Source organism: Oncorhynchus clarkii, chromosome 30 (genome assembly GCF_045791955.1).
Source record: "Oncorhynchus clarkii lewisi isolate Uvic-CL-2024 chromosome 30, UVic_Ocla_1.0, whole genome shotgun sequence".
Taxonomy (NCBI): Eukaryota; Metazoa; Chordata; class Actinopteri; order Salmoniformes; family Salmonidae; genus Oncorhynchus; species Oncorhynchus clarkii.
Genome location: NC_092176.1, coordinates 273631 through 300970, shown reverse-complemented (window position 1 = coordinate 300970; position 27340 = coordinate 273631). Strand labels below are relative to the sequence as shown.

At 41.3% G+C, this 27340-nt stretch overlaps 1 pseudogene; it reads right to left on the bottom strand.

Moving 5' to 3' along the window:
* Nucleotides 1–26700, bottom strand: part of LOC139390189 (piggyBac transposable element-derived protein 4-like) — a 31540-nt pseudogene extending 4840 nt beyond the window's left edge.
* Between the last annotated feature and the right edge of the window lie 640 nt (nt 26701–27340).

Sequence of the window (27340 nt, the reverse complement as noted above, 5' to 3'; positions counted from 1 at the left end):
TTGTGTCACGATCGTCGTAAAGGGGAGACCAAATTACTTGATGAAGGAAGAACACGAAGAACAGTTAAACAAAACGAACGTGACGCTATGACCAACGAGTGCAGCCACAGGCAACTTCACATAGACAAAGCCCACGAACCACAATACAAAACAGGCTACCTAAATATGGTTCCCAATCAGAAACAACGACAAACATCTGCCCCTGATTGAGAACCATATCAGGCCAAAACACATAGAAACAGACAAACTAAACATGCAACATAGAATGCCCACTCATATCACACCCTGACCAAACAAAACATAGAAACAAACAACGCAAATAATGGTCAGAGTGTGACAGGTTCTCTATGGTGTAGTAGGTCAGGGCGTGACTAGGGAGTGTTCTAGTATGTCTATTTCTATGTTGGTGCTAATATGGTTCCCAATTAGAGGCAGCTGTTTATTGTTACCTCTGATTGGGGATCATATTTAGGTAGGCATTCCCCCACCTGTGTTTTGTGGGATATTGTATGTGTTTTAGTTGCCTGTGTGCATGTCATGACTTCACGTGCCGTTGTTTTTTTTGTTTCACGGAGATTAAACATTTGTGGAACTATACTCACTCATGACTCCGCCTTGGTCCGCTCATTACGACGATCGTGATAACTATTTATAGATCCTTTTTAACCTTATGTGTGTACACTCTTAGAAAAAAGGGTTCCGAAAGGGTTCTTTGGCTGTCCCCATAGGAGAACCCTTTTGGGTTCCATGTAGTACCCTCTGTGGAAAGGAATCTAAATGGATCCCAAATTAGTTCTACCTGGAACCAAAATGGTTATACATGTACCTGGAATCAAAAAGGGTTCTTCAAAGGCTTCTCCTATAGGGACAGCGAGAAGAACCATTTTAAATTCTAGATAGCACACATTTATCAATCAAGATCAAACCTCTTTGCTTGAAGGACTGAAGCAATTCCCGGCACTGTATTGGCGTCAAATGGTCTTTTATGTCCTCTGGCTGAACATATTCAAGGTCTTTAATATTCTTCACTCCAACATTTCCCCTTAGATGCTCCGACCAAGATCTCATCATCTTGGTCTCCAACTCAGGCAATTGGTGTTTAATTGCATCTTGAAGACCCTCCATGCCTACACTGGTTTAAGAAGAACACACTTGCAGGGAAACAACAGAGAAACCTGACACTTATAAACTGGTAGTGGGAAATAATCACTCAGACTGCATTAACACACACATAATTAATCACATAAGCTGGTATAAAATTAACCCAGAGATCGACCAGTGACACAGACTGATACACCCCAACAATTAAATGGACCTGCGATTCTGTGGCCATAATAAGTGAGATCTTTCCAAATGTGTATCCCTAATCATTTTATCCTATTACAACAAGGCCTTTAGTGGATGTTGTTCCTTTGTATACAACTTTAGACACCTCTGCAGTGTTTTAATTTATGAACCCTTTAGACTGAATGGCTCCTAAAATTCATTCATGACACCAACAACTTCAATGCTATGTGGAAACCATTGGATGCTGCATAGGTAAGATTGGAGGAACTGGTGCCTCTCAGACAATGTTTTGCACAGGTTTCTAAAGTTGTGAAGTTTTCTGCCACCCTCCTTGAAAAAGGAGTGCTTGCTCTCAAACAAATGAGTGGCCCAAATTGCAGGATGAGGTTGGGGTAGTGTAACAAGTAGTGATGCTTTGGTGCAAGGGCACTCCTCTACCCCACAAGCAAAACTGTAGTTTGTTTTTTTGCATGAGTAATGAATGCTTTAATATTTAGACAACAGAAATTGCAGGATTTACCCCTGTACATTCCCAATAAAGCTACTTCCAGCTACCAGCCAGCTAGCAATATGACAATTACACTATCCCCAGCCAGTAAATTGCATGCACACACCTGAAGAGCTATACCATGCAACTCATACCAACCACACAATCTCAATAAAAAACATGTGTAATAGACTACAAGGCCAAATAACATTTCAGTATGTGCCTGATGTTTCAGATATAATGAATTTAACGTTGCCTAATTAATAGCTGGATAAGGATAACGTCTGAAAGATGCAAAAGCGCAAAGAAAATTCAACTCATGTGGGAAAATGTCATGACCATTGCCCTGAATAATGCTAGCGAGCTAACCACACAATCTGAAGAAAATGTAAATAAAAGATAACTTTAATATCCTGCAGGGGAAAATATCAGTCTCTGCCTGTTGTTGCTGAATATTCCACTACACTTTTGCAAAATCACACAGACTCCTTGACTGAATAGAGCTAACCAGAGATATTTAGAGAAAGGTGTCCAATGGTAGGCTGGACAATAGAATAAGTCAAAATTCACCCAAGGCTGAAAAATGGCAAAAAACTGGAACACTATTGCAAGCCCATAGCAAATTAATTTAATCGAAAATTCGCAGAACCTATGTTGACAGGAATTATGCTTAGAATTCCATTTAGCCTAAATGGCACAACAAAAATGAATCCCTTTTCATATTACCACTACAATTTGTTCTTAGGACGAAACTGTAGAAAGTCAACATACACACCTCGATTGTGTCGACTGCGCTTGCCTGCATAACGAGGAATTAGGAAACAAATTGCAACCAAGGACTAATTTTGGTCTAGCGATCGATGACAACGAGACACTGCCCAGCCTTACATAATTAGAAAGAAGAAATTATGCTGAATAAAATGGTGTCCTACTTGAAAAAGATCTAAATAAACACATTGAGAGATATTTGACGAAATATACATACATACCCATATTTCCCCAAAACAATGGCAGTTATTTAACCAGTTTACCATTTATCTACTAACATTTGCCTTTTTGTGTAAGGTTTGTAATCATTTTGAGGTTTGTAATCTAGTGGTTAAAAGCATTGGGCAGTAACCGAAAAGGGGCTAGTTTGAATCCCCGAAGGACTAGGTGAAATATCTGCCGATGTACCCTTGAGCAAGGCACTTAACCTTAGTTGCTCTGGATAAGAGCGTCTGCTAAATGACTAAAATGTAAACGAGGCCTCTATGTGAAAGCAATCATATATTAACTTTTCATTATTTACAGATCTACAGGCAGGCAGCACACTCACGAAAACGAACTGCTCAGCAAAGCAAAGGCTCTTTTGAGAGCTACCAAATTTATAATTTAAAAAAGCAATTTTTTAGTGTCTGTGTCCAGTGTCTGTGTTTATATGTTGAGGGGGTGTTACTTTCGCAGATAATGTCACCCATCTCAATAAATAATTTTTTTAATTTAAAATAATTAACTAAATGTATGGTGTTTATGTCAGTTTTATTGTTTGTTACGGTTTAAATTGTTATTTTATGGTTGTAAGTGATCAAATGAACAAATAAAATGTAGATTTTGCAATTCTGAGTAATTACTACTTTAGTAAGGATATACAATTTATTCAGTACTACTGCAGTTGCAAAATAATTCCAATAGATGGGAGCATAAGGTCACAAATGAATTTCAGAAGATTTGTTTTCTCCCTGGGTACTGCACTCCCCTCACAGGAAAACTCCCGCGTGCACTTTTTTCTGTCCCTTTCCACGCTGATAACGCAAGAGGAAGGGCTGAAAAGACATTTAACAGATGACTGTGACGTAATATAGGGTTTGATTCATGTTTATTATTACCAGTTTTTATGCTCATGTTTTGAAATTATACTTCATCATACTTCATTTATAATGCATGTCTACTAGAGTGAGGTTAGCGCACCTGTCTAGTGAATATTTGGCCGAGGTTCAGTACCTGCTGTAGTCACTATTTTTTTGCTCTCCAACCAGCACAGGCCTAATACGAGATAAATAGCTACTTGTAAAAGTAATGAGTGACCATTTTCAAAATTCATGGGACATATCGTCTTTGGTTGCATGCCATTTTATGTCAATCATATTGCTGCTGTAGCCAATACTTGATGCTTTGTGGTCTTATGCTATTGGAAATATCTAGCAATTAAAAGTTATTAATCCACATAAAGACATTGGTGAAGCAGCTGAGAAATGAAGTGTATTTTTCTTATTAATGCCTGAGATCACTCAAACCTGCCCCACCTATCCCAGCCAATTGCTGGACTTCACATATAGGTTACTAGGTCACACCCAGTTCAAACCAAAATTGCAAAATACAATGTGGCTTGTTAATCAAGTGTTCTGCCTTGCAATAATACATATCACAAAATAACTTGTAGCAACAAAAAAATTGCAAAATGCTTGCATACAGTAGGGTTTGATTTAAAAAAATAACAATCAAAATGCTATTTAGTACTATAATGGTATTTACTGACGTAATATTATTACAAAAATAGTTTTTAAAAGTGTTCTAGGCTACGCTACCCAATAATTAGGTTTAGTGTTTAGGGTTAAGGCTAAAATAGGTTATACGTATTGTTAAGGCTAAAATAGGTTATACCTTGGGTTAGGGTTTTTAAGGCAAAAAACAGTATGGGTTTATAGCTCTCCCTGTGGCCTTCTGTGGGTACTACATAACTCATTTGTGACTCTAGGCTCATAATCTGAGGTAGCAACTGCGTCAGATCTACAAATCAATGAGCTAGACCTATCCATTTGGTTTGCAACTCTGTGAACCTGCGCTACATTCGATGCCTACTAACAAACAGAATTAGATGCATATCAAATTACCCAGCAGCCATTTAAAAACAACAAATCGTCAAAAAATTGGTTATTTCTTAATTAAAAAATGTATTCTGGCTGTTTCAATTAGCCACATCTTTAACAAGAGGACATGGACATGCGTTTTTTTTAAGTTTACACCTTTTTCTGAAAGGAAATATGCTTAATAACCTCTCTAGGCTAGGGGGCGGTATTTTCACGTCCGGATGAAAAGCATGCCCAAAGTAAACTGCCTGCTACTCAGGCCCAGAAGCTATGATATGCATATTATTAGTAGTTGTGGATAGAAAACACTCTGGAGTTTCTAAAACTGTTTGAACAATGTCTGTGAGTATAACAGAACTGATTTGTCAGGCAAAACCCAGAGGACAAACTTCCAGGATTTTGTTTTGAGGTGACAGTGTTTTCAATGGGTCTTCTGTGTGAATCTAGATTTCTAAGGCACTTGGTTGCAGTTCCTATTGCTTCCACTAGATGTCAACAGTCTTAGAAATTTGTTGATGTTTTTCCTTTGAGTAATGAAGAAGTACAAAATTCAATAGGCACTCGCACATCTGAGCAATCTTATTTGCAGGTGCATGGCAACAATTGAACAAGATGAAGGAAAAAGGAAACCACACACTGCTCTTGATAGTATCACTGATATTTAATAAGCTTTACGTATCAGCCTCACGGCCTTTGTCAGAGCTTTATGAAAAAGCACAACCTGAAAGCTCGCTCCACTTTGTTTTTATCCGCTATTGAACGCAGTTTATCCCAACTGAAATATTATTGATTATTTACGGAAACAAATACCTAAAGTTGGATTAGGAAAGTTGTTTGAAATGTTTGGACAAAGTTTACAGGTAACTTATTAGATAATGTGTAGTCATGTTGGACGAGTTGGAACCGGTGTTTTTCAGAATCAAACACACCAAATAAATTGACATTTTGGATATATAACGATGGAATTTATCAAACAAAATGACCATTTGTGATGTTTATGGGACATATTGGAGTGCCAACAGAAGAAGCTCTTCAAAGGTAAGGCATGAATTATATAGTTATTTCTGAGTTTTGTGACGCTCCTGGCGGGAGCGATGGGGTGATGGGGTGCTATCCTCAGATAATAGCATGGTTTGCTTTCGCCGTAAAGTATTTTTGAAATCTGACATGGTGGCTGGATTAACAAGAAGTAAACCTTTAATTTGGTGTATTGCACTTCTGATTGGATGAAAGTTAAATATTTCTAATAACTTAATTTGAATTTGGCGCTCTGCCATTTTACCGGCTTGTTGTCAAATTGATCCAAAGTTTTGGTACTGGTACTGTATATGACTCATAAATTACAAATATAATATAATGGTATTTGAATTAGAATTCAAAAAATTATAATCTTTACAATGAAATAACATTTAATTATATAATTTACAATAAAATTGTATTTATAATGTGTTTCAAGTATACTTTTACAAATAGACTTCTACTCATTAACCACATTAGCTATTGTAATTAGCGATATAAAGGTTACACTGATTGAGCAAGGCACCTTCTCAGCTAATGTTAATATTCTATTTAAAAAGCAGTTGTGGCTGAAGCAGAAATGTACAAGTAACACTTTTGATAACTGTGCACTATTGGCATTTCACACGTTAGTTGTTCACATTACCGTACAATGTTGATTCAACCAGTGTGTACCCAGTGGGATGTTTAAAGCTTAAAGCGGCAAACAGCTCAGGGATAGGGCTGGAAAAATGTAACCACTCTCAAATTCATAGATGGAGCTATCGATGCAAGAACTGACCATCCATGAGTTCAAAATTATAGTTTTTACTGTGTTTTCAAGCTATACAGTGTTTGTTGACAATTACATTATTGACAAACTGAAGTAAAACAAGCTCATATTTTGGTTTCTGATGGGGTAGAATCAATGGCTTTATATGATTACTTTAAAAGCCACAAAATTGATATAGCAACTGCAGATTATATCCCCCCCCCCAAAAATGTTTTTCTCTAAATTGTCTTTATGTTTTTAAAACATTCCTAATGTCACACCATTTCTAAGAACGTTGTCAGAATATAGTCAAACATAAAAAAATAAAAATAGAACCAAAATAATTGTTTCCTAAAGTTCTTGTAACTATTTGAGAACATTCCTAACGTCACACCATTTCTTACAACATTCCCAGAATAACGTTAAATAGAACCATGAGCCTATATAGGAAACATTATGCTAAAGTAAAGACATTTCCAAAAATTAACACTGTTTCTGAAAGCAACTTTCTAAACAATGTTTTGGTTCACGTCTAGCTTGTTAGCTAGCTAGCTAATGTTAAGTTAGCTGGCTAGCCAGTTCAAATAATGACCATATCATACAGCTAATTTGTCTTCATTTTTACAGGAAAATAAACTCACAACAAGATCATTATTTACAAGTTAATGGCGAGCCAATTAGAGAAAATAGCTTATGGTTGTGAGTGTGATTAAAATCAGGGCATTCTACCAGATAATTTTTTAACTTGTACACTGTCTCATTGGCCTAACATTATATCCTAATTTGACTTTGGTGCAGGTCATGTTCTTCACAATACCATCTCTGGTCAACACATACTATATCAAATAAAATCAATGGTTATTTGTCACATGCACAGGATACAGAAGGTGTAGTGAAATGGTTACTTGCATAGTGGACGTGTAGCTAGCTAGCTAGCTAGCTAGCTAAACAATTACCAATAACCCCAAATCATAACATTAGTACCCTGCATGAATCTGCATTTAGCTAATCAACCAGGTTCAATGTTAGCTAGCTAGCTATAACTAACAATGCAAATGGATCTGAGATACAAATAATATTGCTGCACAGATTATACATGTAACGGTAGCTAGCTAAAGAGCCAGCCAGCCAACGTTACCTAGCTAGCTAACAGTACACTTTAACTTGAAATGTAAACAACTTTCTGACAAAATTAGAAATGTATAATATCTGAAAATGTAGCTAGCTGGACTCTCTTACCCATATACACGGATGGATACTTCTCCCTATCTGTCTTAGTTTGAAGATGTAATCTGGAGACAGGTGTTTTATACAACAGTCTTCTGTGTGTTCTCTTTTCATCTCCCTCTGCATATTTGCAATCAAATGCCAGAATTTTCTCCATCTCCTTTGCTATCATACTCTAATTCCACCTGGCATTCCACTGATTTCAAAACTCGGTCCTCTGGAAAGTGGAGAGCAACACTTTTTTTCAGTTCTACAATGTGATATCTTTATCAAAAAACATTTTGGAAAGGATTACCTACACAAACATGTATGCCATCTATAAATACGATGACCAGTTCATGTTATAGACAGAAGCGTGCTACATGGCAGACCAATCCAAACTCATCTCTCGCAATGTCCAGCCCATCCATTATCTCAGCCAATCAAGGCTAGCAGGAAGGTTCCTCGCTTTTTCCGTGGCTAAGCCAACTAGGCTTGTAATATAATAGTTTTATTCGTATTTACAGATGGCATACATGTTTGTTATTAAGGCACATGAAAGTTCACATGTTCCAGAAGACATTTCTGCCAAAAACGCATTTAGATTTTTTGTAAAAGGTTTATGTTTAAATGCCTCTCCTGTGAAGTAGTTTCCTGGAACAAGTCACATTTGAGAGCATTTGCAATGTCACACCATTTCGAGATTGTTCCTAGAATATTACTAAAAATTACATTTAAATGTAATCATTCCCAATGTCACACCATTTCGAGATTGTTCCTAAAATATTACCAAAAATTACATTGAAATGGAAATGTTCCGTTAAAGTAATGACATACAAAGACAATAATGTTTTTTATAAAGTTCCTTAAATGTGCTGAGAATTACTTTTGAAATTCAGAAAGGATATTTGTAGAAAAACATACATTATAACAGGGGAAAGGGGAAAGTAATTCAGTAATCAGATTACGTTACTGAGTTTGGGTGATCCAAAGGTTACGTTACTGATTGAAATTTTGGACAGGTGACTAGTAAGTGTAACGGATTACACTTAGAAAGTAACCTACCCAACCCCTTGTTCTTAGAATGTTTTTTGCTAGCTGAGAATGTACCAGCTCAGTTGGCTGAGATTCTCTTTTACAGCTAATACCTTGACAGGTACCAACTAAGGGTCTGTCTACAAATACATACCAGGCCCCATTCAGCCACAAGCAATTAGTGAGGTCAGGCACTGATGTTGAGCGATTAGGCCTGGCTCGTGTTCCCTTTTCATCCCAAAGGTGTTCGATGGGGTTGAGATCAGGGCTCTGTGCAGGCCAGTCAAGTTCTTTCACACCGATCTCAACAAACCATTTCTGAATGGATTTTGCTTTGTGCACAGGGTGCATTGTCATGCTGGAACAGGAAAGAGCCTTCCCCCAAACTGTTGCCACAAATTTGGAAGCACAGAATCATCTAGAATGTCATTGTATGCTGTAGCGTTAAGATTTCCCTTCACTGGAACTAAGGGGCTGAGCCAGACCATTATTTCTACTCACCAAACTTTACAGTTGGCACCACGCATTGGGGCAGGTAGCGTTCTCCTGGCACCCGCCAAACCCAGATTTGTCCCGTTGGACTGCCAGATGGTGAAGCGTGATTCATCACTCCAGACCACAGAGCATTGGTGTGTGTCAATGTCCTAGGATTCGGGCTTAACAGTGAGGCCCAAACCCCAGAGTCCAACATCTCCACAGTGACATTGTCCTCCTCAGCCAGGTACACCAGGAAGGAGGCCAGGATGAGGGACAGAAAGCCAATGTACCAGGCAGTGATCAGCTCCTACAGGCCGTCACACAGACACACAGAAAGAGTTCTGAGTTTTTTTCAGGGACATGAAACGTTCTGAACTTTGCAGATAGAAATATGTACATTGAATGGAGTCGACACGATTTCCTGTTCTATATAACAGACAATAATTTATGTTCTACACAATACAGTTGAAGTCGGAAGCTTTAATTTCTTTCATCACATTCGCAGTGGGTCATAAGTTTACATACACTCAATCAGTATTTGGTAGCATTGCCTTTCAATTGTTTAACTTGGGCCAAACATTTCTGGTAGCCTTCCACAAGCTTCCCACAATAAGTTGGGTAATTTTGACCCATTCCTCCTGACAGAGCTGGTTTAACTGAGTCAGGTTTGTAAGGCCTCCTTGCTCGCACACGCTTTTTCAGTTCTGCCCACAAATTTTCTATAGGATTGAGGTCAGGGCTTTGTGATGGCCACTCCAATACCTTGACTTTGTTGTCCTTAAGCCATTTTGCCACAACTTTGGAAGTATGCTTGGGGTCATTGTCCATTTGGAAGAGCCATTTGCGACCAAGCTTTAACTTCCTGACTGATGTCTTGAGATGTTGCTTCAATGTATCCACATAATTTTCCTACCTCATGATGCCATCTATTTTGTGAAGTGCACCAGTCCCTCCTGCAGCAAAGCACCCCCATAACATGATGCTGCCACCCCTGTGTTTCACGGTTGGGATGGTGTTCTTTGGCTTGCAAGTCTCCCCTTTTTTCCTCCAAACATAATGATAGTAAGGGAATACCCCCCTGAAATGGACAAAAATGAATGGCAAACCATTGGCATTGGACAAACCATATACACGATGTCCAATACCACCCAATGTGGCGTTGATTCGTGCAAAGTTGATTGCAAATGCCATGCCATGCCATAGTGCCAGTTGTAAAACTTCAAAAATCCAACAGGTGGCGAATGCTTTCGATTTTAAGTAAATTAATCATGTGTAAGAACTGTATGAATATACTTTTGTAAAATGTTATTATCATATTTTTTTTTTTTTTTTACTTGTGCATAAGGAATATGATTTGTCCATTTGCAATATGATTTCATAGGAAGTCAAAAGTCAAAGTCAAAAGTCACTTTTTTGGGGGCCAAAATTGACTGAACGGATGAACTCGGGATGGCCGGGCAGTGATAGTTGTTCATTTCCATCACTCGTTGTGTTGATTTCATCATGTCCATTTGGTGATGTTTTTTTCACTTTTGAATCATATTGCAAATGCACGTGCATTTACCATCACAAATTTGGCATGCTCAAAAATCATGCAGAATTGCAAAATTGACTGACCTGATGAACTCTGGATGGCTGGGCAGTGATTCTGGTTAATCTCAATCGCTCGTTAGGGTTAATTTCAGAATGTCCATTTGGTGATGTTTTTTCACTATAGAATCATATTGCAAATGCACGTGCATTGTTGTGCAACTGGTAACCCAAAAATAAAAATATGGTTGTAAATGCATTTACCGGGACTCCTATTGTCCATGCCCGCTATGGGAGTACCCTACTACGGCCCTCTATCCATGGGGGCCGTCCTGAGTGCTTTATGGACAGTTTAAAATATGACGATGGATGCAGATTGTGATTTTCCTCCGTGCAACTGGTGATTTGAAATGTGCATCTGGTAACCCAAAAATTAAAATACTGTTTTAAATATATTTACCGGTACTCCTACCCTACTACGGCCCTCTACCAGTGGGGGCCGTCCTGAGTGCTTTATGGACTGTTTAAAATATTCTGATGGATACGCATTGTTTTCATGATTTCATTATGTCCATTTGTTTATGTTTTCTCACTTTTGCAAAGTCACTGTGCATTTGCAATATGGTTCAATGGGCAGGTACCATCACGAATTTGTCATGCTATAAAAATCCTGCAGGAATGTGAAATTGACTGGCCCGATGAACTTGGGATGGCTGGGCAGTGATTCTGGTTCATCTCAATCGCTCGTTAGGGTTGATTTCAGAATGTCACTTTGGTGATGGTACCTCACTGTTTAAACATATTGCAAATGGACAAGAGTCAAGTGGACAAGAGTCCATCAGTCAATTAGATATCATTCTGACACCAAACTGATACAAACTGACACCAAACCCACTTTTTCCAACTCGTTTAGTAGCCAACTATTACATACTTCAGAGCTGGCCCAAAATTCACAACGCCTTCGGTTCAAACCATAAAAAAAACATAAAACACGTAGTTACGTTCTAGCTGCGGGTCCATTTCTTATGTTATGTGTTGGCCTAGCTGAGGCGACCCCGAATCCCAAGTTTCGGCTCGATAGGTCATTTGGTGTCCGAGCAAAACCCTAATTGGTGCTGAAAATGCACTTTTTTCCATGACTTGCTACGGGGTCCTTGAATGAGCTATCGGAAAGAAACGTTGGGGTCTGTCTATATGGGCCGAGACGTTCGCAATGCACCTTGTCTTGCGACTCTGGGACATTTCTAAATGTCGTCATTTTCTAGATGCAAAAATGAATTGAAGTCATTGCAAATGTACGAGGCTGTTTCTCGGTCCGAGAACCTTCTAGAGCCACCTAACTCACCACGCACTATCGACCTGAGGTCTAGAACAGGTTTCTAAAGTTTCGGAACTCTAGGTCTGACGGTTCTTTAAAAGTTCCAACAAGGTTAACTAATGCAGGCAGTGTATGTCTCTACGCACCCAATGGGTCCCTCCATCCAAGTTGTGTGTGTGAGTGATTTAGTTTTCCTTTGAAATTTTATTTAAAAAATGACTGATTTACAGTTCATGGGGGTTGCCTAATCACATATATGAAGTTTTGGACAGATCTGACTTTTTTAACCCTTCGAAACAGCCCCTGAGACACCAATTATGGCACTTCCGGTTGGCACAGGAAGCTATAAGTCAACACACATCCTCATTGGGGTATGCTTTTACAGAATCCCGAGTTAAGACTTTACGTTAAGAACTGACTGATTTACACAGGGTTGAATGCACTATGTCTATCAAACTGCAGGCAGGGTATGGGTATACACTTTTAGGGTGATTTTAACCACTTCCGGTTGCTCCAGGAAGCTTAGAATCGACACAGGTAGACCTCATAGTGGCCTGATGGATTGGCATTGAAGACAGGTTCATAAGGCTTTATTAACCCACATAGGCTCCAGGTTGAATTTAGGGGAGCAGGCAATGTATTCCTATGGGGAGATAAGTCATTGTAATCTGTGAGATCAAAAAACCCTGTTTTACTGTTAAGGGTTAATGCCACAAGGTCAAGGTTAGGCTTGCACGGATCGGGAGGACCTTAGGAACATTCCTGTGGTCGAATTTTTCTTCTTCAAAATCAAATGACGTTGTGGGGCAGGCTTCATTTTGGGCCTACTTTTCTAATGGTCGCTGCGCTTAGACCGAGCGAGCTACGGTCAAGCGGGATATCTCGTTGATCTCGGCACGGCCTAGGGATTATGGTAATGCCATTGCCTGCTCTCTGTGTCTTTAAGCACCGCACTTTGTCACTCCATCCTTGCTGTATGTGTGTGTGAGAGCTTTTCTTTGACATCTGTTGGGAGAAATGACTGACTTACAGTTCATGGGGGTTGCCTAATCACACATATGAAGTTTTGAAAAGATCTGACCTTTTTAACCCTTGGAAACAGCCACTATGACACCATTTAAGGCACTTCCGGTTGGCACAGGAAGTAAATAAATAAACTCATATCCTGATTGGGGTATGCCTTTACATAATCCTGAGTTTTAAGTCTTTACGTTAAGAACTGAGTTATTTACGGAAGGTTTAGTGAGTGTGTGTTATTTCAGAAAATCATTGAAAATCACAGAAATCTCGCAGAGCTCCGCAGCACACTTTAAAAAGATTCGTATGAACACCCTGCAACTGGATCTGTAACTGTTGAAAAAAAACACCTATCTTTGAACATCCCCAATTTGTCATTGTACGATTTCTCTTAAATGACAATAGATAAATGTCTGGTTCTTTTTTTATTGACACCGGAGGCTCCTTGACTTTGACGTGAAGTGGAAAAATATTTTCTCTATTTTCATTTTGGACCTTTAATCCCAGAGAAATGGCCATAACTCAAAAACCGTTGAGGCCTAGACGCCATCTTGTTCGGGGGCCAACTGCCCATTATGCCAAACCTACGCTCACCAAGTTTCGGCTTCGAAATATTTTCCGTTTTGGAGATAAGGCCCCGTCGTGATTCGTGATGTTTTGTACAATTGCAATATGATTGCTTATGCCCTCTTGTGGGAATTTCCGGTACAGCGAAAAAATGACCAAAATGGGATTATTTTATTGAACGGAAACCGAATGTCCGAAAAAGTTCATTCGATGACTTCCCGGTAGGTCCGGCCCTACCGCACGGCCCGACGCCGACCGCGAATTTTACAAACGTTTTCGGACGTCTAGTAAGGGACCGTACAGTTGCAATATGGACTTTCTCACTAACTATACACGAAATGTCAAAATGTTCCCTTAAGGTGTAAATATGGCCAAACAGTTATATTTTTGTTTCATCAGACCAGAGGACATTTCTCAAAACAATACAATCTTTGTCCCCATGCGCAGTTGCAAACGGTAGTCTGGCTTTTTTATGGCAGTTCTGGAGCAGTGGCTTCTTCCTTGCTGAGCAGCCTTTCATGTTATGTCGATATAGGGCTCGTTTTACTGTGGATATAGGTACTTTTGTAAAAACTGTTCAGTCCCATAGGATTGATGAGGAGTTGAATGGTTGAGAGGGATGAGGCAAAATGTATGGCAATTATGTCTGGTAGCCCAACTGATTGGCAAACGTACTGCAAATTAAAGAAATCATATGACTAAACTAAATAAAAAGATAAATAAACTACACTATGAAACAAAGATAAATTATATAAAGATTGATAGTAAAAAGCTTTGGGGCACCTCAAATGGAATTTTGGCAAAAAAAGCCAACTCGGCTCCTTCATTCATTGATTCAGATGGCTCATTCATCACAAACCCACTGGTTCTCACCTGGTCTCATCAGCTCCCTATTTAGTTCAGTTATTTCTGTTTGTATGGTTGTGAGGTATTATTTGTTTTGACTGCCTACCTGTGTTTGACCATTGCCTGACTGTGACCACGATTCCTGCCTTTTGCGAAAGCGTAATAAACTTCTGCCGCACTCTGCTTGAATCTACACCTTTTTCTCGCTGAGTACTCATCACACATTCTCCACCTGACTCTCTACCAATGTCACCAGATAATTCTTTCTATTGTTTTTATCTATTCGGTAACATTCCACAAGTAAATGTAATAAATAAAACATCTATATTAAATAGCTCCGGTCTTAAAAATAAAATAAAAAGGTTCCACATATTTTCATCTGTGCTTAGGAGCCTTACGGCTTCGCCATCAACTTGTTAATTTGTTTATATTCAGACAACACAAACTACGTTTCAAAAGTTTAGGGTGACTTAGAAATGTCCTTGTTTCTTAAAGAAAGTACATTTTTTGTCCATTAATATAACATCAAATTGATCAGAAATACAGTGTAGATATTGTTAATGTTGTAAATGACTATTGTAGCTGGAAAAGTCGCGTCTTCACTGTTGTCGTTGAGACTGGTGTTTTGTGGGTACTATTTAATGAAGCTGCCAGTTGAGGACTTGCGAGGTGTCTGTTTCTCAGACTAGACACTCTAATATACTTGTCCTCTTGCTTAGTTGTGCACCGGAGCCTCCCACTCTTCTTTCTATTCTGGTTAGAGACAATTTGCTCTGTTCTATGAAGGGAATAGTACACAGCGTTGTACGAGATCTTCAGTTTCTTGGTAATTTCTCACGTGGAATAGCCTTCATTTCTCAGAACAAGAATAAACTGACGAGTTTCAGAAGAAAGGTCTTTGTTTCTGGCCATTTTGAGCCTGTAATCGAACCCACAAATGCTGATGCTCTAGATACTCAACTAGTCTAAAGAAGGCCAGTTTTATTGCTTCTTTAAACAGAACAACAGTTTTCAGCTGTGCTAACATAATTGCAAAAGGGTTTTCTAATGATAGATTAGCTTTTTAAAATAATAGCTAACACAGTGTGCCATTGGAACACAGGAGTGATGGTTGCTGATAATGGACCTCTGTACGCCTATGTAGATATTCCATTAAAAATCAGCCGTTTCCAGCTACAATAGTCATTTAAAACATTAACAATGTCTACACTGTATTTCTGATCAATTTGATGTTGGTCTAATGGACAAAAAAATGTGCTTTTCTTTCAAAAACTATGACATTTCTAAGTGACCCCAAACTTTTGAACGGTAGTGTATATTTTAAGAATATAATGGAATTTAAGAGACCATTTTTGTTTCTCTTAGAATAAAAACCTTACATTGTAACAACAGTTTAAGTAAGTAATACACTACGGTCCAGTTACAGCTTCTTCTGACAAAGTAGAAACAAAATAGAGTCTGCGCAAAGGACAGAGGAAGAGCAATTCTTACACTATTGTTCTAAATTTAATCACGCTTCTTCATCCTCATCATTCAAATTCAATTCTAATACATTTTGACACTCCCATTCAACAACTCCAAATCGCTAGCATGTGCTCCAAATAGAACTTGAATTAACATAATATAGGTCAATTAAATAATCTAAAGGAAAAATGTGATTATTTATTAGCCTAGTGGATATACTTATATTAGGCATATCATGTGAATTAAGCCTCATGTAAAATCATAGTCAAAAGATACTGTTGCATGACAAACAGGTTCTGTTAGATAATATAATGTATCTGCCAGTTTGGAACAGTGTAGACAATACTAAATAAAGTATTAGTAAAACCAGAGAGTCTGTTCTAATTAAAAAATACATGTAAAGCATTTAATACAGCATAGCAAAGTTTAAAAACAGCCGGATTTGTGAAATGGCTTTATCTAAAATCTTGCGGTTGCATAAGGCTTGGTGATATTAAATCAGTAGGATATTAAACAAATACTCAAATAAGCAACAGATGCAGGAACAGCATAAGGCTGATTGTCTCACTCATTCCTGGCATTCAAAATAAGTTATATTATAATGCAGGGTTAAAGACACATTCTTTCTGATTGTCTTTAGCATGCAGTCTCTCCTATCGCTACAGCTAATTTCGTTTGAATGTGGATTATAATAAATTAATATATTTGTAGGGATTGATGCATTATTCATTAATAATAGCCTACTGTCTGTCTGTAGATTGATGCATTATTCATTAATAATAGCCTACTGTCTGTAGTCAAAAACAACAATAGGCTAAATAAATTGATATTTTCTTTTTGGGTAACGGATCACCTCGCGGAACTCATCAATATAATCATTCATTCAGAAGGTTAAACCTATAGGTTTTAGGCCTGCAGTAAAAAAAAAAAATGTTTAACCTTTTATTTAACTAGGCAAGTCAGTTAAGAACAAATTCTTATTTACAATGACAGCCTACCGGGGAAAAGTGGGTTAACTGCCTTGTTCAGGGGCAGAACACAGATTTTTACATTGTCAGTTCGGGGATTCGATCCAGTAACCTTTTGGCCCAATGCTCTAACCACTCTAACCACCTGCAGCCCCAAAATTAAATTAGATTACCTGGTTTATTTTTCATTAGGTTATAAAAAAGGGCTGTCAGAAGTATTACAACAGCAATTCATTTTTAATCCCTCTGTCTGTATATTTCAAGACATGGCATACTGTGCATTCAGAAAGTATTTATTACCCTTGACTTTTTCCACATTTTGTTACATTACAGCCTCATTCTAAATTGGATTAAATTAGAAATTGTCCTCATGCATCTACATAACGACAAAGCAAAAACTTTTTTTATTTTAATTTTTAATTTTAGCAAATGTAATAAAAATAAAAACAGAACTGTGTTATTTACAGTGCTCTCCACTAATATTGGCACCCTTGGTAAATATGCCAATTATTGGCACAACTAAAAATTATGAGTTAAATCTAACGGAAATGTATACCCATTCATATTTTACTTTTTTAATTTTACCGGAGTGATTAGGAACACATAAGTGGTAAGCTTTGACTTCCTGATTCACTGGGGTATAAATATGAGGTGACATACAGGCCAAGCTCCCATAGTCATCCATCACTATGGGAAAGACCCGAGAATACAGTAATGATGTGTGACAAAAGGTTGTTGAGCTGCACAAATCAGTTAATGGCTATAATAGCTCAACGGTTGAAAATGCCCATTTCCACCATTAGGGAAATAATTAAAACGTTTAAAGCAACTGTAGATGTCAAAAAGTGACTTGGAAGAGGACATTAGTTGTGTCTTGGGACAGAAATTCTCCAAAACTACAATCAGACGCCAAGTTGTTTGGGAGGGTTGCCATAAAAAAGCCTTTGCTGTCATCAAACAACAAACTCAAGCACCTACAATTTGCCAAACGTCAGTGGAACTTTCAATGGGACAGGCTTCTATGGTCAGATGAGACCAAAAGAGCTTTTTGGAAACAAACACCAGAGGTGGGTTTGGTGTAGACAGAAAGGTAGCCATGCAGAAAAGTACCTCATCCCCACTGTGAGGTATGGTGGTGGATCTTTGATGTTGCGGGCTGTTTTTCTTCCAAAGGCCCTGGAAAACTTGTTAGGATACATGGCATGATGGGCTCCAAGTAGCAGCAGATATTAAATCAAAACCTGACTGCCTCTGCTAGGAAGCTTAAACTGAGCCGTGGTTGGATCTTCCAGCAGGACAATTCCAAAAGGACACCTCAAAATCAACACAAAAATGGTTAATTGAGCACAGAATGAAGGTTTTGCCATGGCCATCCCAGTCCCCTGACCTAAACCCCATAGAAAACCTGTGGGATCCTCAAGCGTGGACCTCGGAATCTGAAGGATCTGGAGATTCTGTATGGAGGAATGATCTCAGATCCCTTGCCAAGTGTTCTCCAACCTCATTACGCATTGTATTGTAAGAGTCAGAGCTGTTATTTTGGCAAAGGGAGGCTGCACCAACTATTGAATGAAGGGGTGCCAATAATTGTGGCACACATATTTGAGAAAAATATTTGTTTATACATTTTTTCTTTCAATTATTTTACTTTAATTAAAGGTTAGAGTTTTGTGAATATTTTGAATGAAAGATCAAGAGGATAAACAATGAAGATTTTTTTTCACAGCCCGTGTTGCTCATACTTACCAAGGGTGCCAATATTGGTGGAGGGCACTGTATTCAGACCCTTTGCTGTGAGACTCAAAATTAAGCTCACGTGAATCCTGTTTCCATTGATCATCCTTGAGATGTTTGTACAACTTGATTTGAGTCCTGTGGTAAATTTACCTGTGGTAAATTCAATTGATTGGACATACTTTGGAAAGGCACACACCTGTCTATATAAGGTCCCACAATTGACAGTGCATGTCAGAGCAGAAACCAAGTCATGAGGTCAAAGGAGCGCCAATACAGGATTGTGTAGAGGCACAGATCTGGGGAAGGGTACGTAAACATGTCTGCAGCATTGAAGAAAACAGTGGCCTCCATCATTCTTAAATGGGTGTAACGGCTTTCTTCCTGCGAAGGAGAGGCGGACCAAAACGCAGCGTGGTTATAGTTCATGGTTCTTTAATAAGAAAACTCAAACATGAACAAACTACAAAACAATAAATGTGAAAACCGTAACAGTCCTAACTGGTGCATAAAACACAAAGACAGGAAACAATCACTCACAAAATAACCAAAGAATATGGCTGCCTAAATATGGTTCCCAATCAGAGACAACAATAAACACCTGCCTCTGATTGAGAACCAATCTAGGCAACCATAGACTTACCTAGACACCTAAACTGAACACAACCCCATAAATCTACAAAAAAAACCTAGACAAGACAAAACACATAAATCACCCATATCACACCCTGGCCTAACCAAAATAATAAAGAAAACAAAGATAACTAAGGCCAAACATCTCTGCAGTACTCTACCAATCAGGCCTTTAATTTAGAGTGGCCAGACGGAAGCCACTCCACAGTAAAAGGCACATGACAGCCCTACGGTGAAGCATGGTGATGGCAGCATCATGATGTGGGGACGTTTTTCAGCGGCAGGGACTAGGTCCAGGGAAAGATGAACGGAGCAAAGTACAGAGAGAATCTTTGATGAAAACCTGCTCCAGAGCGCTCAGGACCTCAGACTGGGGCGAAGGTTCACCTTCCAACAGGACAACAACTCTAAGCACACAGTCAAGAAAATGTCCTTGAGTGGCCCATCCAGAGCCCAGACTTGAATCCGATCGAACATCTCTGGAGAGACCTAAAGATAGCTGTGCAGCAATGCTCCCCATTCAACCTGACAGAGCTTGAGAGGATCTGCAGAGAAGAATGGGAGAAACCTCCCAAATACAGTTGTTCCAAGCGTCATACCCCAAGAAGACTCAAGGCTGTAATCGCTGCCAAAGGTGCTTCAACACAGTACTGAGTAAAGGGTCTGAATACTTATGTAAATGTCATATTTCAGTTTTTAATTTTTAATTAATGTCCAAAACATTCTAAAAACCTGTCTTTGCTTTCTCATTATGGGGTATTGTGTGTAGATTGATGAGGGGGAAAACATTTATTGGATCCATCTCAGAATAAGGTTGTAACGTAACGAAATGTGGAAAAAGTCAAGGGCTTTGAAAACTTTCCGAATGCTCTGTATAAGGGTGCAGTGAGATGGGTTGGATGATACTTTTCTCATCTATTATCCTAAAAAATGTATACTTAAAACCTGAAAATCAACCAATGTCAGCCATTAAATGCTTTATTATCCACATGTTGAAAGTGCGTGTGGGCGATGGATAGAAACAAAATGGTGCAGTTTGAGGCCATGTGGCTTAGAGTGATTGAGGCATGAACAGGTGGGTCTGGGCAGGTGTGATGTAGTTGTCATTTGTACAGTTGAAGTCAGAAGTTTACATACACTTAGGTTGGAATCATTGAAACTCGTTTTTTAACGACTCTGCAAAATTCTAGTTTTAGCAAGTCGGTTAGGACATCTACTTCGTGCATGACAAAAGTAATTTTTCCAACAATTGTTTACAGACAGATTATTTCACTTATAATTCACTGTATTCCAGTAGGTCAGAATACACTAAATTGTTTGTGCCTTTAAACAGCTTGAAAATTTCAGAAAATTATGTCACGGCTTTAGAACCTTCTGATAGGCTAATTGACATAATTTGAGTCAATTGCATGTGTACCTGTGGATGTATTTCAAGGCTTACTGTCATGCGTAGGTGTAATAGGTGGCAGGGAAGTCAGGCGCAGGAGAGTCAAATGGAGTGTAAAATGGAGTCTTTTAATAAAGTCCACGGAGTATGCTCCATAACACTAAATGTACATAAACATGGGTACGAGGACCCGACGCACACCTATACAACAATCACACTACACTGACAATAAAACAATCTCTGACAAAGACATGAGGGGAAACAGAGGGTTAAATACACAACAGGTAATGAATGGGATTGAAAACAGGTGTATGGGAAGACAAGACAAAACCAATGGAAAATGAAAAAAAGGATCAATGATGGCTAGAAGACCGGTGACGTCGAACGCCGAGCACCGCCCGAACAAGGAGAGGTAACGACTTCGGCAGAAGTCGTGACAGTACCCCCCCCCTGACGCGCGGCTCCAGCTGCGCGTCGACACCGGCCTCGGGGACGACCCGGAAGGCGAGGTGCAGGGAGATCCGGATGGAGACGGTGGAATTCTGATAACATGGAAGGATCTAACACGTCCTCCACCGGAACCCAGCATCTCTCCTCCGGCCCGTACCCCTCCCAGTCCACGAGGTACTGAAGGCCCCTCGCCCGACGTCTCGAATCCAAAATGGATCGAACAGAGTACGCCGGAACCCCCTCGATGTCTAGAGGAGGCGGAGGAACATTATGCACTTCAGCCTCCTGGAGCGGGCCAGCCACCATCGGCCTGAGGAGAGACACATGGAACGAGGGGTTAATACGGTAATGAGTGGGTAGTTGTAACCTATAACATACCTCGTTCACTCTCCTCAGGACTTTAAACGGCCCCACAAACCGCGGCCCCAGCTTCCGGCAGAGAAGGCGAAGGGGCAGGTTTCGGGTCGAGAGCCAGACCCTGTCCCCTGGTGCGAACACTGGGGCCTCACTGCGGCGACGGTCTGCGCCAATTTTCTGGCGCCTTATGGCACGCTGAAGGTGGACGTGGGCTGCCTCCCAGGTCTCCTCAGCGTGCCGAAACCAATTGTCCACCGCAGGGGCCTCGGTCTGGCTCTGATGCCAAGGAGCCAGAACCGGATGATACCCTAATACACATTGAAAGGGAGTAAGGTTAGTGGAGGAGTGACGTAGAGAGTTCTGAGCCATCTCTGCCCAGGGCACGAACTTCGCCCACTCCCCCGTCCGATCCTGGCAATAAGACCGCAGAAACCTACCCACATCCTGGTTAACTCTCTCCACCTGCCCATTACTCTCGGGGTGAAAACCTGAGGTAAGACTAACCGAGATCCCCAGACGCTCCATGAACGCCTTCCAGACCCTTGATGTGAACTGGGGACCCCGATCAGACACTATATCCTCAGGCACCCCATAGTGCCGGAAAACGTGTGTAAACAGGGCCTCTGCAGTTTGTAAGGCCGTAGGGAGACCGGGCAAAGGGAGGAGACGACAGGACTTAGAAAACCGATCCACAACGACCAGGATCGTGGTGTAACCCTGTGAAGGTGGAAGATCGGTCAAAAAATCCACCGACAGGTGTGACCACGGCCGTTGAGGAACGGGTAGAGGTTGTAGCTTACCTCTGGGCAGGTGTCTAGGAGCCTTGCACTGGGCGCACACCGAGCAGGAAGAAACATAAATCCTCACGTCCTTAGCTAAAGTGGGCCACCAGTATCTCCCGTCAAGACAGCGCATCGTCCGACCTATCCCAGGATGACCAGAGGAGGGTGACGTGTGAGCCCAATATATCAATCGGTCGCGGACAGCAGACGGAACGTACAGACGACCAGCTGGACACTCAGGGGGAGAAGGCTCTGCACGTGACGCCCGCTCAATGTCCGCGTCCAGCTCCCACACTACTGGCGCCACCAAACACGAAGCTGGGAGTATGGGAGTGGGATCCATGGACCGCTCCTCTGTGTCATACAGCCGAGACAATGCGTTTGCCTTAACGTTCTGGGAGCCTGGTCTGTAAGAAAGAGTAAACACAAAACGAGTGAAAAACATGGCCCACCTTGCCTGGCGAGGATTCAATCTCTTTGCCTGCCGGATATACTCCAGATTGCGGTGGTCAGTCCAGATGAGAAAAGGGTGTTTAGCCCCCTCAAGCCAATGCCTCCACACCTTCAAAGCTTCTACGACAGCTAACAGCTCCCGGTTCCCCACATCATAGTTTCGCTCCGCCGGGCTGAGCTTCTTAGAAAAGAAAGCACAGGGGCGAAGCTTCAGTGGCGTACCCGAACGCTGAGAGAGCACTGCTCCTATCCCAGCTTCGGATGCGTCCACCTCCACTATGAATGGCAAAGAGGGATCCGGATGAGCCAGCACAGGCGCCGAAGTAAACAGAGTCTTCAGGTGCTCAAAAGCCCTGTTCGCCTCAGCCGACCACTGCAAGCGCACCGGGCCCCCCTTTAGCAGTGAGGTAATGGGAGCTGCCACCTGACCAAAACCCCGGATAAACCTCCGGTAGTAATTGGAAAACCCCAAAAAACGCTGCAACTCCTTTACCGTGGTTGGAGTCGGCCAATTACGCACGGCTGTAATGCGGTCGCTCTCCATCTCCACTCCTGAAGTAGAAATCCGATGCCCTAGGAAGGAGATGGATTGTTGGAAAAACAAGCATTTCTCAGACTTGACATATAGATCATGCTCCAACAGGCGACCAAGCACCCTGCGCACCAGGGACACATGCTCGGCGCGTGTAGCAGAGTATATCAGAATATCATCGATATACACCACTACACCCTGCCCGTGCAGGTCCCTGAAGATCTCATCTACAAATGATTGGAAAACTGATGGAGCATTCATCAACCCATATGGCATGACCAGGTACTCATAATGACCTGAGGTGGTGCTAAATGCTGTCTTCCACTCATCACCCTTCTTAATACGCACCAGATTGTACGCACTCCTGAGATCCAATTTTGTGAAAAAACGTGCCCCGTGCATTAACTCAATAATCGTATTGATCAGAGGTAGCGGGTAACTATATTTCACTGTGATTTTATTAAGACCTCGATAATCAACGCACGGGCGTAAACCGCCATCCTTTTTTTTCACAAAAAAGAAACTCGAAGAGACGGGTGAAATGGATGGCTGAATGAACCCCTGATGCAGGGATTCAGAGATATATGTCTCCATAGCCTCCGTCTCCGCTTGCGACAGGGGATACACGTGACTCTTGGGATATGCAGCGTCTACCAGGAGATCTATCGCACAATCCCCCAGTCGATGGGGTGGTAATTGAGTCGCCTTACAGAAGGCGAGAGCCAAATCGGCATATTCGGGGGGAATGCGCACGGTGGAGACCTGGTCTGGACTTTCCACCGTAGTAGCACCAACGGAAACCCCTAAACACCTACCTGAGCATTCTCGCGACCACCCTGTGAGAGCCCTCTGTGGCCAAGAAACAGTGGGGTTATGACAAACTAACCAGGGTAGGCCTAGCACCACAGAATACACAGGAGAATCAATAAGGAAAAGACTAATCTTCTCCTTGTGACCCTCCTGCGTTATCATACACAACGGTGCGGTTACCTCCCTGATAAACCCTGACCCTAATGGTCGACTATCTAAGGCATGAATAGGGAAAGGCATATCCACAGGAACAATAGGGATCCCTAAACTATGAGCTAGACTTTTATTAATGAAATTCCCAGCCGCACCCGAATCTACTAGCGCCTTATACTGGGAATGCAGTGAAAAATCAGGAAAAGAGACAGAGACAAACATTAGTGCAGCAGAGGGCTCTGGATGAGAATGGTGCCTACTCACCTGGGGTGACGCCAGAATGCCCTGCCTGCCCTCTCTATTCCCAGAGGAACCAACCCGGCACCGACCAGCAGTGTGCTCTCTGCGACCTTGAATGGTGCTCGAGCGGGAACCCCCTCCGGTCTCCCTGCGCACCATCCCTCCCAATTCCATAGGTTCGGGAGAGAGGGTGCGGGAGGATGGAACAACCAGACCCCGATCTAGACGTCCACGAGTAGCCAGCATGTTGTCCAGCCTGATGGACATGTCCACCAGCTGGTCGAAGGTGAGGGTGGTAGACTACAACGGTAGTTGTAGACTACAACGGTAATGGTCGATCAGGGCCCTGTCGCTCCATCCAGCGCCGGCAGCCAAGGTCCTAAACTCCAAAGCAAAATCCTGTGCACTCCTCGTCTCCTGCCTCAGATGATAGAGAAGCTCACCCGCTGCTTTGCCTTCAGGTGGGTGATCGAATACTATCCGGAATTGGCGGGTGAACTCCTCAAAATGGTCCAGCGCCGCATCCTCCCTACTACACACAGCGCTGGCCCATTCCAGGGCTTTCCCGATGAGGCATGAGACGAGGGCGTAACTCTTCTCACGGTCAGATGGTACTGGGGAGGCCGTGCTCCTGGCAGCCGGCAGTATCTCCGTTGTATCCCGTAGGTAGGGATAAATGGATCCTCGATTCCGGAGAGGAAAAATCGTTCACGGGAGATTCCGGTTGTGGTGGTGGTGGCGCTGGAGAAACTCCCTGTCTCTCCCAGCGATCCATTTTCATGACAATGTGATCCATGAAGGAGCTGATAACGTCAAGCTCCCTAGCTTGTTCCTGAACGCGTTCCTCCAGCTCCATGGGCATAGTGTCCTCTCCTGCTGACTTCATATATTGGTCAGAGATTCTGTCATGCGTAGGTGTAATAGGTGGCAGGGAAGTCAGGCGCAGGAGAGTCAAATGGAGTGTAAAATGGAGTCTTTTAATAAAGTCCACGGAGTATGCTCCATAACACTAAATGTACATAAACATGGGTACGAGGACCCGACGCACACCTATACAACAATCACACTACACTGACAATAAAACAATCTCTGACAAAGACATGAGGGGAAACAGAGGGTTAAATACACAACAGGTAATGAATGGGATTGAAAACAGATGTATGGGAAGACAAGACAAAACCAATGGAAAATGAAAAAAAGGATCAATGATGGCTAGAAGACCGGTGACGTCGAACGCCGAGCACCGCCCGAACAAGGAGAGGCAACGACTTCGGCAGAAGTCGTGACACTTACCTTCAAACGTAATGCTTCTTTGCATGATATCATGGGAAAATTAAAAGAAATCAGCGTTGACCTCAGGAAAAAAAATTGTAGACCTCCACAATTCTGGTTCATCCTTGGGAGCAATTTCCAAACGCCTGAAGGTACCACGTTCATCTGTACAAACAATAGCACGCAAGTATAAACACCATGGGACCACGCAGCCGTCACACCTCTCTGCCTATTATAAAAAATACCCCTCTTAGAAATGTGTGACTGAGACAGAACTCTGCAGGGAAGTGAAGGAGATAAGACTAGTCAAACATTCCACAATAAATCAACTTTGGGGAGCTACGTTTTTAGATAACACTAAAAGCCATTGTTTATATAGCTTGGTAGTCATGGTTTTGGTCTCAGGAGTAAAATGATAATGACGTAGGTAGTGACATCACCAGGGCTAGACTTAGGGTGTAACATATTAACTTTAGACCTTTTGTTTGACGCAGAACTTACTCGGAAACATGAGTGCCATGTTCCTGATTTTCAACTTCTGTCTGCAATTGCATTAATAAAGGCTCTTGAATGATTTAATTAAAGATATTGTCATAATGCTAATTTCATCAATGAGCCAATGATTGACGAGGACAAACAAGCCCCAATAGCATATGCTGAGTCTGAGTTGCCAGTAAAGGCCTTCCCTTCCCCCAATTCACAAGCTGTGGTCAGAGCTAATATATATCTGCCTGTTGCGCTAATAGATGGTCTGGTAGGGGCCATATAACCTCAATATCACCTTTCACATCTACTACAGCAAATCCTACACGTTTCTTCCCTGTGCTTTGATCTATATAAGCAGAACCATCAACGAACAGCACCATGTCAGAGTCAAGCAGAGGTACATCAAACCAGTCTTTGTCCAGTACACATTCCTGGGCTGTCCAGATGTCCCTGTTAGTGTTACTGATGATTTGCTCAGGGAAGCTCCAACAACTTGTTCAGGTTTGCATGCACCAACCTCCAGCAGGTCCAGCATTGAGTGTTTGTCCAGTAACGAGGGGCTCTGGCGGGCCCATATCCTCTTCCAGTCCATGGTTGTGGGTCTGTGGTTGTGGTGAGCCTGTAGAAATAACTTGAGCAGATGTCTAAGGTCTTCCAAGCACATTGATCTGCAGGTTGAACATGGTGAGATTGTAGACTCCTAATTTACATGCTGACATTATCTTTGGTATTATTGTGTGTAGCTACATTTGCTTGCTAGCTAGCTACCAAGCTAGCCAGCCAGCCCACAGAGAGAGCATTGCATTGTGGATTTTGTCATCGACTTGAGATGCAATAGATTTACACAACAATTTTTAATGTTGCTACCAACCTTATTATATTGCCAAAATAAAATGTGTTTATAAAAAATATTGTTTTTCACATATGAGTGTTGTTTAACACTGTAAATGAAATGTATTAGTTGTTTTGGGTGGATTTGTGCAGCTCATCATCGTTATTTGGGATTAATTGGGTGTTCTATTTGAAAAGATGCTTCGACTTTTTACCCCATTCAAGGCCTCTCAAATATAAATGCATGTCTGTGCCACAAGAGTGTGCAAGGTCCTTACAGTAGCAGTCCTTTTGTATGTACAGTAGGCTATTCTGGCTATTTCATGACTTTTCTGACATGACTGAACATGACAAATCCTAAACCTATCTGACACATTATTTTAAAACTATTATCATAAGAT